General features: G+C 40.7%; 1 long non-coding RNA gene across 1 annotated transcript; it reads left to right on the forward strand.

Annotated features, from left to right (window-relative positions):
* The first annotated feature begins 1,015 nt into the window (after positions 1-1,015).
* On the forward strand, positions 1,016-7,733 carry LOC143987590 (uncharacterized). Its single transcript, XR_013276665.1, has 2 exons — positions 1,016-1,537; positions 5,396-7,733. It is a non-coding gene; the product is annotated as an uncharacterized LOC143987590 (long non-coding RNA).
* Positions 7,734-13,783: the final 6,050 nt, after the last annotated feature.

A 13,783-nucleotide genomic window follows, 5' to 3' on the forward strand; every position in this document is an offset into this window, starting at 1 on the left:
CAAAAAAGCCAACTGATTTTGATTAGAAGGTTTGATTTTGTAATATGTACACCATTGTAAGCATTTTAAATCAATGAATTCTGTGTTCTAAAATAAACCATTTGCATGCTAGACAGTAAATATTCTATTTCCTGCTTGTAACAGCAAAGTGTTACACAAAGGGGTTTAAGCTGGATATATTCAGTATATCATTCTATGCTATTTTTTTTCCCTGAAGCTGTTGATAAAAGGATTTCTGCTATAATTTACTCAGGTGATATATTGCACCAATTAATAATGAGCCCTGAAATTTAATTTGGCAGAAAAAGCACTTACATTTTCTGTCATATTTCCACTGAGTTGTTAGGCAAAAAAAATACTAATTTTTCAGATGACTAGCCCCCATTACATTTCATACTGGTTGTGTACAAACCATGCAAACCGGTTTTGAACACTGAAAAATATTTATATAAAAATAGATTTTAAATATGATTATATAAAGAAGAAAAAGGCTACTCCTATCAAACTGCATTCATATTTATTAACACATACAGAATTTAGAAGATAACTTCCATACCAAGGAAATTCTAATTTAATGCAAGAACTTCAACACCCCCTGACATTTCAGCATAAGGAAGAGGACAACACATTTAAAAGTCTGCATACTTTTTCCAGGTAAATGATCCAAAAAGTAGTGAAACCAAGATGCGGATGGCCATTTCTGAATCTGCGTCTTTTTTGCAAAAGCAGCTTTCATATTAATATGCTTGAGTTTTAAAAAACACCTCACCAGGTCAGCTACGCACATGACAAGAGGTTCAGAAAATATCTTCTAAATTTCTATCTGTTCTGTTTTTTAAAGGGTGTGGATTGCCCATCACAGTATAGCTGATGAAAAAATGAAGCATGAGTACCAAGTGTTTGGTTCTGCATAAGTAGATGCCTCATCTCAAAACAAAGTGAAATATTGGCCTATTATCTGATTATCTTATTTTAGAGTTTTAGTACATGTTTGTAATAAATACAATTATAAGGGAATACTTATTAAGGTTGCCAAAAAATATACTAGGTTAAAGGTCTAAGATAATATGCTTAGGCGTGCATTTCACTAAGTTCAGAATTAAGATGCAAGATGTTGACATATTAGGATGCATCTGTCTGCGGTAAGAGGTACAAAGCTAAGATAGGACTGGTTACGCAAGAATATGGTCAGTCAGCAGATGTTGAAATGACGAAATAACTATCAGAAGACTGTATTTCACCTTTGACTTAGATAATGTCATGAGTTTAAGAAAAATGTCGATGTATGTATGAATTACCTGATTGGTTAAACCACAGGGCTGTCCTTCTGCTCAAACTAAATAAAACTGTTGTGTGTGCTTCAATAGGCACATTCATTATTCACGTACAATAGCGTGTATGTGTAATGTTTTGTCCACCGGTGAAAGGGACCTCCGCCCTTCAATCCTAGCCTAGGCTACCAGGGGTTACTTACAGAAGACGAGCAACCTAACAGTTTTGGTACCAGCAAAGTGGGGTTCGTCTCGTCTTGCGACAGGTAAGTCACTTTACTCTTTTTTACCTGATTGGTGAATGGTGTAAACACTTACTCTGTCCGGGCGGCCGCTACGAACTTAGTTTAAAATTAAAAGAAGTAACTGTGCCTTCGCGATGGACTAGGCTGGTCACTCGGGAGGTGAAAAGGGCTCGCAAGGAATTTATAGGTTTAGGGGAGTCCGACTAGGTTGGTCTGACTTAAAACTATTGGTGATAGTATTTTTAACACGGGAAGTAGTAGATTACGCCCGTGACAAAGGGATTGGTGGAGTGGACGCCCATTTGAAAAAATTTTTTTTTTAAAAAAAAAAAAAAAGTGCACTATAAATTGATAAATGTATTGCAATACGGTTATTTCATGTCTTAAAGTATATTAAGAATATGTCTGTTTCTCTCTAGGTACACGTGTAAGTATATAGAGTATAAGTTTTAATATAGAGTATAAGGAAAATAATTGTTGTTGTTTAAATGAGTGCAGAATATGAGGAGCCCTCTTGTAGTGACATAGCATCCGCCTGCCCCCATTGCACGTTAGGTCTACTCTTCCTAAGAATAGATGACAAGTGGATTTGACTGACCACCAGACCAGGGGGGTTCTCTTGCAGACTTGGTGTAAGAGGGGTAAATACCGCCACCAGGAAAAATTTACCCTTCATCGTATATTAAGGGTAAATCTTCATAGTTTTATATAAGTCCATCTGCCCCAAAAAAGATCAGGGATCCTACTCCCAGACCAGAGACCGGATTGTTGGACAAACCGGGTGTTATCACCTGTGTCCTGCCACTAGACACACACTGCCCAGACTACTAGATGGGGAATACTGCAGCAACCCAAGCTATGGCCACCCCATCACCCTATGAATTTGTCAGTAATATGATCCCTGGCCCCCAGGTAGAACCATTTTGGACACAAGTCCGGGAAAGGTGTCACCAATTGGGAATCCATGACCCAGGACCCCAAGGTCCTTGTTCAGAGGAAGACTGGCAAGAAGTCAGTAAAATTTGTCAGGTACTTAAGCATTCTTATCCTCCCTGCAAAGGGGCTGACCCACAATACATGAAGGATTGTTTCTGTGCATGGAACAAATGCCTTGGAAAATATAGGCAATTGTGGACAGCAAGGACATTGGAAATCCCAGTGCCCTTATAGGACTGGACAGATTAGAGCAAGAGGCAGAGGCAGGGGATTTAACCCCCAGACCCGCCCACAGTATCCCCGTTATCTGCCATACCAGAACCCTCGTCAACCACTACCCCAATATCCTACACAGCCACAAATAATGCACCGAGGGAAACTCTGTTGGTATTAATGGGACACCTGTCACCCATCCCATCACTCCACCACTGACTGTAGCCACTCCAGAAGGACAGAAATTATGTACCCAAACTTTTGCCGTCTTGTCCTCATGCCCTGTGCCCCTTATGGGACGGGACCTCTTGGCACAACTGTGTATTACCATTAAGTTTAATAGAGAAGGTTCCCTTACCGCTAGTTCACCATTATGTGACTTACATGGTCCTAAGCGACATGCACACAGAGGGTTCCCAAAAAGACATGCACACAGGAGTTTCTTTCTAATGATACCTTCCTCCCTTGACCATCACACAATTTGGGCAGAAAACAAAGGTAGTGTGGGCTTTATTAATTGCACACCATATGCACCCCAAATGCGGTCAGATGCAGGGATACAATATCAAAAACAGTATCCCCTACCCCCAGAGAAAGTCAAAGGCATCTCCCCTCAAATTAATGATTACATATCAAAAGGTATCCTGAGACCAATCATCAGTCCCTGGAACACACCCATTTACCCTGTAAAGAAGGCCAGTGGCGAGTGGAGACTCGTCCAAGACCTCAGAGCAGTAAACAAACAAGTGATTCCCCTCCCACCCCTAGTCTCAGACATCACTTATTTTTTCATGCATACCGGCAGACTCTCTATGCTACACAGTAATTGATTTAGCGAATGCTTTCTTTAGCATTCCCATTGCAGAGGAAGCCCAACCTATGTTTGCTTTCTCCTGGGCCGGGGGCCAACTAACCTGGCAAGGGTATGTAGACAGTCCAGCCGCCTTCTCTATGGTGCTCAATGAGACTGTCAAGTCTTGGACATCTGAGCGAGGGTCGGTAATGATACAGTATGTGGACGACTTGCTCCTGTGCAGTCGAACTGCTGAAGATTGTGCGGTCGATTCAACATCACTGTTACAACACCTAGCTCACGCCGGGCATCTAGCCTCAAGGAAGAAAATACAATGGTGCCAGCCACAGGTAGAATACCTAGGGTGCATTCTAAAGGAAGGGACAAGGCTAGTGTCCCCCAAACGTGCCGCAGCCCTTCGAGCTCTCAGTCCCCCAAAAGACAAAGCCGCCCTACTCTCGTTCTTGGGTGCAATGGTATATTGCCGCCAATGGATTCCTGACTGTTCTCATTATGATAGTATCCTAAGAGAGGCTACTGGCTCGACAGCCCCTAAATTAATAGATTGGACTGAAGACAGACTACAAGCTTTTCAAGCTCTATTAAACAGTCTGTCAAATGCTCCCGCCCTAGGGTTGGTAGACTATGGTAAAGCTTTTCAACTATACTGTGTAGTCTCGGGGACCTCTTTTGCCGCAGTTTTGACACAACAGCATGGAACAGGCTACCGCCCTGTCTCCTACCTATCTAAAAAAAACTCCCCATCCAAGTACAGGGAATGCCATCCTGTCTCCAAAATCTTGCTGCCTGTGCAATGGCTGTACAAGATGCAAACAAATTAGTGCTAGGTCACCCATTGACTCTCTATACCATTCATTCAGTCACGCATCTTATTCAGAACATGAATACCCAACATATGACCTCGCAAAGACTTAGTGGTTATGAGATAACACTGATGAACACTGATAACCTCACACTCAAATATGTGCCTGCCAGCAACCCCGCTGTGCGCCTTTTGCATTCCATGTTGCGTTTACCACATGACCCAGACATTATACATGACTGTTCGGAAAAGGTTGCTGCTATTACCAGTCCCAGACCGGATCTCACTGACACCCCTATCTCAGGTGCAGAGGATGTTTTCGTTGACGGTAGCTGCTCACGTCCCTCTGACTCCACCTTTTTAACCGGTTATGCAGTTGTTCAACTACCAGACATCGTACTGGAGGCAAAATCATTACCTCCTTCTTCAGCCCAGGTAGCAGAGTTAGAAGCCCTCACTAGGGCCTGCATTCTATTCACCGGTAAAGAGGTGAACGTCTACACAGACAGTAGATATGCTTTTGGAGTGGTGCATGATTTTGGTGTGATATGGGCCAATAGCGGTTTTAAAACAGCAGACAACAAAATAATTGCCAACTCCACACAGATTAGTGCTCTCCTCCAAGCCATTCTTCTTCCAAAAAAGGTAGCCATAATTAAAGTAAAGGCACACTCCTCTGACAGCAGTCGTGTTTCAAAAGGGAATGCTCTTGCTGACAGAGAAGCTAAAAGAGCTGCTGCCTTTTCCCCTAACCCACCTGCCCCCACAACAATGTTTTTCAAGGAACACTTCGCAGCACCTAACTTTAAAACTGTCATAGCACAGATGCAATCAATGGCCACAGAAGATGATGTCCATTTTTGGACAAAGGAAGGATTGACCAAAGACCCTGAAGGTCTTTGGTCAAAAGAGGGGAAGATCCACATGCAAGAACAAAACTATCACCCTTTGAGGTCCTCATGGGAATCCCCGCAAACATAGAATTACCCCCATTAGACCAAGACACTGATATTGACATTTATTCCCAACAGGAAATGTACGTGAAAAACCTGGTAAGTATGCTTCATGAAATGAACGAACAAGTTTCTGTCACCTTTTTTCCCTCTTCCCACAGAACCAACGCATCCCTTCATCCCTGGGGATAAAGTGCTGATCAAACAATTAGCACAAAGAAAGAGTATCGGACCGGCTTTCTCAGGACCATGGAAGGTGGAAAAGGTATCCAGGACCGCAGTGTTAACAGACCTAGGAAACACCTGGATCCACGCCAGCCGTCTTAAAAAGTGTCCCCAGTTTCCCTCGACTCCAGAGCCCCTGGCAGTGACAGAGCAGCAACTCCCAAGAACAAGATCTACAAGAAGTTCAGAGAGGCATAGAACAAATTTCCCTGGAAGATCCCACACCCCTCAAAAGGACAAAACAGAGCCAACAACTGCCGGGATGAGAAACGAAGAAGAAGAACAGAACTCTTAGATAACAAATAATCAGAACTTTAAAAAAACAAAGATGCTTTCTCCATCAGTGTCAGGGAAGGCTGTATGCCTTTGGGGTAGTCTGGTACTATTTGTATTCCTGCCCACATGGTTTATAGCCAACTGTATATATCATCCAGAAGACTTAGGTCTATTAAAAGGGATATGTGGACCACCTAAGATGAATAATACCCCCGGCCAAAGACATAGTAGAAGTATTGTACCCGTTAATGAGTCACCTAAGGGACTGACTAACAAGATGTTACTACTAAAATTCAAATATAGCTATGCTCAAAAATCTGGTTTTGAGAAATGCTGGATTTGCAGCAAGCTACATCCCAGTACAGCTAGAATCCCTCTCATGGCAGTCCCCTTGAATTTTACCCCCCTCCTTAATGGAACACCCCCTATCGTCCTAACGAATGTTACTAGGACCCGTCCAAATAAAACCCTCACTTTCCAAATTATAGGTAGAAGCCACTTCCCAGACTGGTGTTTCCGACTGGGAAACACCACAGATGGAGCCGAGGTTTGCAAACAAGCAAAACTTAACATTTCAATGACATCATTTAACAGTCCTTCTTTCTTCCATACTTCAGATCCCACCCTAAATGCCACCTTTTTAGACTTTCTTAGCTCCAGTACCAAGACTACAATACACCAATTAATGTCAATACTGGTGCTCTCTGGCCTTTCTGATACTCTTAGGAACGTGTTCCATAAACGACCCCTAGCTCTAGGAAATACCATATATATATGCTGCGGCAAACTCTGTCACCCCTGGATCCCAACCAAACCCCAGGGGTGGTGTTGCCTTGCAGCCCTGGTTCCTATCATGGGGGTATTAGGGGATAACAAGGGAAGTCACCTCCTTGAAGCCAGCATGCATCCTAGATATCCCCTTAGACACCGTAATAAACGAGAATTGTTTTTAGAAAAAGATATGGCCTGGGCATGGTTCCCTTCCTGGACAGGGTGGGGAATTGACCTAATGAAAAGATTAAATAATTACACTGGCATAATTGATGAGATTCTGGAGGAAAATTCTGATGACATAACCAAACTAAATCTAGAAACTAGGGCAATTAGGAAGCAACTAGAACTACATGAGTTGGCTATAGAAAGTATGAGTGCAGCCCTTACTGGCCTCTGTGAGACTACTGAGGATTATGAGTGCTGTACCTGGATTCATAATACCAGCATCGAAGTCCCAGACTACTATGACGTTATTGCCCAACACAGGGAAGAGGTAAATAAACTACAGAAAGAGGCAAGGAACATAGGAAAAAACTGGGATCCCTTCTCGAGCAGTTTTAGTTTTGGGGGATTAATATCTTGGCTCCGAAATGCTGCCATGACAATTGTCACTGTGATTCTCTTCATTCTATTTTTATATGCCTGTTATAAGATAATCAAATGTTTATGTAAAAAGGGAAACACGGCCGCTCCGAAGGATCTGAAACTCACTTCCATTGTTAAGGATCCAACGGTATGGTATAGAAACCAAGAGCACAAGGGTTCGGAGTATGAAGCCTGTGCTATTAAATTAGAAAAGGAATGATCATTATGTAAATCACAGAATGATCAAAGGAAGGATTATAAGGGAATACTTATTAAGGTTGCCAAAAAATATACTAGGTTAAAGGTCTAAGATAATATGCTTAGGCGTGCATTTCACTAAGTTCAGAATTAAGATGCAAGATGTTGACATATTAGGATGCATCTGTCTGCGGTAAGAGGTACAAAGCTAAGATAGGACTGGTTACGCAAGAATATGGTCAGTCAGCAGATGTTGAAATGACGAAATAACTATCAGAAGACTGTATTTCACCTTTGACTTAGATAATGTCATGAGTTTAAGAAAAATGTCGATGTATGTATGAATTACCTGATTGGTTAAACCACAGGGCTGTCCTTCTGCTCAAACTAAATAAAACTGTTGTGTGTGCTTCAATAGGCACATTCATTATTCACGTACAATAGCGTGTATGTGTAATGTTTTGTCCACCGGTGAAAGGGACCTCCGCCCTTCAATCCTAGCCTAGGCTACCAGGGGTTACTTACAGAAGACGAGCAACCTAACAACAATCACTTAAATTAGATGGCTAATTTAGAGAGATAAGCTGTGGAGATACAGTCTGTATGCAGTTATATCTTGGGCTCTGTGCACAAGTCTGGAGGAGCGCGATTGAGCGGGTGTGTGACGGCACTGTACAGCCTTTTACTGGTCATCTCCTGCTGGGCATACCTTCCTGTCAAGAGGTCTCCTATGTGACTTTATTTGTGATATCTTCAAGCCTCTGCAGGTCCCTTGGGGTGCTCCTCAGTTTGGCGTAGTGGCCCTAGTGGCTAATGGCAGTGTAGACCCCTGGAAATACCTATGACCCCCCTTCGGCCCTAACTGACAACAGCATGTGGGATTGTTATTAATTGATGTGCAGCTTTAAACAATTCACACAGCCATTCTCTCAAACCACATAACATATATTGCCTTTTGATACACCCCTGCAGAAAGGAAATGGAAATGCGTTGGATGTTTTTTTTGAACATTTTGAGAAAATGTAACCCTGTGATATTATGTTATGCAGAAGGAACTATGCATGTTTATCATACATGAACACATATATGTTATATGAATGCCATGTTTTGTTATGTGTTTTCAATATTAAAGCCGCCCAACTATTTTTTATCACGTTTTATGATTGTCATTAATAAAAATACCAAAAACGTTTTAACTAACCAATACTCTAGTGGTCATAAATGGCTATATCCTTTTATCAAGTTGCCACCATCCAAATTGGCTTTCCGGTATTCAGAAAAGCCAATTTTTGAAAACTGGACAGAATTGTTTAGATATCAATGATTTTCTTGAGGCAATCTGAAGTGATTATGCAGTGATTTTTTTAAAAGTTGTACCCAAAGGATATTCTGGATGCTACTATTCAACAGGTCACCTCTATGGATGGGGAAAAGATTCTGGCTCCTAAAGAGAAATCTGGAGGAGAGGGCGGATACAAATGGTCCTTTCACACTACCTATTCCTGCCAATGTGAAGTTGTTAATAAACTGCTCAGCAGACACTGGAAAGTTTTGAAGAATGATGAGGTATTAGGTCCAGTCCTCCCCTTCTTTGGGAACTTGAAAGGTTTCTTTCCTTGTCGCAGATGTCTTGTATGCAAATGCTGTGGGTCCAATTCTATTAGGACCACATCTTTTTCTTTCACTGTTACAGGAAAATCTTATCAAATTTAAAATATCATATCATGCAACACAAAAAATGTGGTGTATTTATTACAATGTAGTTGCAGCAAACAGTATGTAGGGAGGACTAAGAGCGCGTTCCAGGTTATCATAGATGAACACCTGGCAAACATCAAAAATGGTTTTCCAAAGCACAACCAATCTAGACATTTTGCATTAAAACATAGGAATGACCCATCTCAGATGAAGGTTATAGATTTAGAGGTCAGCATACGACACTGGAGGGGGAGTAATGTTGTTTGCCAACTATCCATGAGATGAGAAACTCGCTGGATATATTGAATTAAGATCTAGAATAGTTTTATAAATAACAGCTGAATTAATGGATACTTTTTAGAAAAAAAAAAAGAAAAAAGAAAAGCTTTTAAGAAAATTTTATTGGAATTATGTACCGTATTTTCCGGCGTATAAGACGACCTTTTACACTTAAAAAAACTGGGCAAAAAGGAGGGGTCGTCTTATACGCCGGGTCAGCTGCTGGGATGCCTTCTGGATGTCCGGTAATACTGTATGTAGCTTTGGCTACATACAGTATATACCACTGAGCCAATCCCAGTGAGCGATGTATTCAAATGAATACAGCGCCTGCTCGGATTGGAGTAACAATCTCTGCCAATCCGAGCAGGCTACACACAGTAGCCTGCTCCGATTGGCTTTGAGAGTGAGAGAGGCGCGGGCTGATGATGTTGCAGCCTCCGCCAATCCCAGCAGGCTTTGTATTCATTAATAGAATACATTGCTCGCCGTGATTGGTTCCCCAGCACCAGCAAGAAGGAAGAAGGAAATGGCTCCAGCAAGAATGAAGAAGAGGAATATGAAACGTCGGAAGCCTCGGAATGGGGGGTCGTCTTAAACGGTGAGTACGGGCAAAACATTTTAAAAACCTGTACAGTTAGGGGGTCGTCTTATATGCCGGGTCGTCTTATACACCGGCAAATACGGTACAATTTAATTTTAATTCCATTTACATTTTTATTTGAATTTTTATATACAATTATATTTGTATTTTATAATATCATTGTTTTTTGTTTAATTCTTCTTATAAGATACTGGTCAGCCATATGAAAGTGGTTGATGTAAAAAAAAAAAAAAATTTCTTTGTTTCTGTTATAAAATTTAGCAGATTAGTAATTTTTCTTCATAAATTTTCGCCAAAATTTATACTACTACATATCTTTGGTAAAAATAAGTACAAATTGGTGGATATTATTTGGTATTTGTGAAAGTTATAGAGTCCACAAGCTATGGTGCCAATATCTGAAAATTGATCACACCTGAAGTACTGACGGCCTATTTAAATTTTTGAGACCCTAACATGCCAGAAAAGTACAAATACAGGTATTTAGTAAGAGGCATGATGAGTTTTTTTAAGTTGTCATTTTTTCCCACAATTCTTTGTAAAATCAAGATTTTTTTTTACTCTTTTTTTTTTTTTCACAAAATCATCATATTATCAGTTTATTTCTCACACACAGCATATGCATACCACAAATTACACCCCAAAACACATTCTGCTATTACTCCCGAGTATGGCGATACCACATGTGTGAGACTTTTACACAGCGTGGCCACATACAGAGGCCCAACATGCAGGGAGTGCCATCAGGCGTTCTGGAGCACCCAGGACAATTCTGACATTTCTCTCCTACATGTAAAATCATCATGTATTTGCTAGAAAATTACATAGAACCCCAAAACATTATATATGTTTTTTTAGCAAACACCCTGGAGAATATAATGGTGGTCATTGCAATTTTTTATCTCGCACGGTATTTGCGCGGCAATTTTTCGAATGCTTTTTTGGAAAAAAAACTGTTTTGTGCTTAAAAAAAACTATAGTAAAGTTAGCCCAATTTTTGCATAATGTGAAAGATGAAGTTATGCCGAGTAAATAGATACCTAACATGCCACTCTTCAAAATTGCACACGCTTGTGGAATGGCGCCAAACGTCGCTACTTAAAAATCCCCATAGGCGACATTTTAAATTTTTTTACTGGTTACATGTTTTTAGTTACAGAGGAGGTCTAGGGCTAGAATTATTGCTCTTGCTCTAACGTTCGCAGCGATATCTCACATGTGTGGTTTGAACACTGTTTTCATATGTGGGCGGGACCTACGTATGCGTTCGCTTCTGCATGCGAGCACATGGGGACAGGGGCGCTTTAAAAAAAAAATTGTTAATTTTACTTTATTTATTTTAGTTTGACATTTTTTCCCCAACAATACATTTTTTGATCACTTTTATTCCTATTACAAGGAATGTAAACATCCCTTGTAATAGCAATATGGCATGGCAGGTCCTCTTTACAGTGAGATATGGGGTCAATAAGACCCCACATCTCACCTCTAAGCTGGGAAGCCTGAAGTAAAATAAAAAAAGATTCTGGCTTTGATCGTATCGGCGAGTTGGTAGAAGCACCGGAGGGCGATGGGAGGGAATGTCTATGGCTGGGTATCTCCGAGTATGGCTGGGTATCTCCGAGTATGGCTGGGTATCTCCGGGTATGGCTGGGTATCTCCAGGTATGGCAATTTATGGCAGGGTATTGCAGAGTATTGGCAGGGTATTGCAGAGTATTGGCTGGAATTGTACTGCAGAGTATTGGTGGGTACTGCAGAGTATTGGCAGGTACTGCAGAGTATTAGCGGGTACTGCAGAGTATTGGCTGGTATTGCAGAGTATTGGCGGGTATTGCAGAGTATTGGCGGGTATTGCAGAGTACTGGCGGGTATTGCAGAGTATTGGCAGAGTATTGGTGGGTATTGGCAGAGTATTGGTAGGTATTGGCAGAGTATTGGTGGGTATTGCAGAGTATTGGTGGGTATTGCAGAGTATTGGCTGGCATTGTAGAGTATTGGCAGGAAATTCAGGGGTTTAATTTCGGTGAGCAGCGATGTGGGCACTGCAGATGCAGCCCACAGCGCTGCTGACACCGATCTCTTCCCCCTCCGCTGTATCAATCGGTACAGAGGTGCTTCATCTGATTTTTTCCACACGAATTTCTGTTGGTGTCAATTTCCACTTCACATTGGACTATTCATCCATTTTTGCCTTGTTATTATCTATTAGACATGTGCATTTTGTTTCGTTCCGAATCGAAATTCGGACGAATTTTCATTATTTGGACATTCGGATGCATCCGAATTACCGAATTACAATGCTAACTAATCAAATGAAATTCGAATCAAATTCGAAAAATTACATTTTGCGACCCGACTTTGGGGCCATGTATCTCGGGGCCACTTATAGATAGGAACCCCAAAATTGGTATGCAAACACAGTAGAACTAGCACTACAACATATCCAAATTTGGGGTCTAGCACCAAGTGACCCCGAGTTACGGGGCCCCAAAATCGGGTTGCAAAATGTAATTCTCTGCTGCACAAAAGTGCTTGACATTTTGTGACCCGAATTTGGGGCCACGTATCTATTATATATATTATATATATTATATATATTTATTATACTTTTTATTTATAAATTATATATTATAGTGCTAGTTCTACTATGTTTGCATACCAAATTTGGGGTTCCTAGCTATAAGTGGCCCCGAGATACGTGACCCCAAAGTAACTAACTATCTTCCAAAATTTCTAATTCAAATAGAAAAGATTAGAAAAAAAATAATTTAATAGAATAAAATAGAAAGAACATACAACCATCTTCTGAAATTCAAATTTGAATATACAACCATCTTCTGAAATTCAAATTTCAAAAAAATAAATTTGAATTTCAAATAGTATGAATTGAAAATTTTTAATTAATTAATTTTAAATTTGGATAGAAAAGATTATAATAAAATAGAAAATAGACTAGAAAAAATTATAGAACAGAACAGAATAGAATATATTATATTTTATTCTGTTCTGTTCTGTTTTTTTTCTAGTCTATTCTTTTATAGTCTATTAAAATCTTTTCTATTAAAAAAAAGAGAGAGAACAGAAAATAAAGAAGAAAAAAAAAGTATAATAGAGATGTTATTGACTATCAATCTATGACGGTCTTTGAATGGCAGAAAAAAATATTAGCTGATCAAGCAGGGACCCCTAGTGTAGCTATGGATACCACTCCAGTAGCTACAGCCCAAGTTGAGGCACATCCTCTTACCCTACAGAATCAAGTTGTTCAACCCGCTAATTACCGATTTTGTTCCCCTGGAGAGGGAACAGGCAATTATAGCCAAAATAGGGGGTCCAAATGTGCACCCCCCATAATTATGGTCATGGAGGGAGAGGTAGGGGTGGCCAACATCAGGATGGCCCCCCTCTCAGTTGTATGGTCAGGGCCAGCAATCCCAATATCTTCAGGGTACTCCATCTAACTGGAGACAGGGGCGACCACCTGGCCCCCCTCCCATGTGGGTAGGAGGTCCCAGCTTAAAGCTGGGTTACTTCACACCAACTTTTCCCAATCAAACATTTCCTCCGTATCAACATCAGAGGTCTAATCCAGTAACATCCTACGACAACAGTCAAGTGGTACATTATGATGTTGATTATCAGTCGCAGTTTAACCACTTCAGCCCCGGACCAATTGTCAGCCTAAGGACCAGAGGTCTTTTTACAATTTCGCACTGCACTGCTTTAACTGGTAATTGCACGGTCATGCAATGTTGTACCCAAACAAAATTTGCGTCCTTTTCTTCCCACAAATAGAGCTTTCTTTTGATGGTATTTGATTGCCTCTGCGATTTTTTTTTTTGCGATATAAATGGAAAAAGACCGAAAATTTCGAGAAAAAAATATATTTTCTACTTTTTGTTATAAGA

Source organism: Lithobates pipiens, unplaced genomic scaffold (genome assembly GCF_037356315.1).
Source record: "Lithobates pipiens isolate NorthernLeopardFrog02 unplaced genomic scaffold, aLitPip1_a1.2 Scaffold_18, whole genome shotgun sequence".
Classification (NCBI taxonomy): Eukaryota; Metazoa; Chordata; class Amphibia; order Anura; family Ranidae; genus Lithobates; species Lithobates pipiens.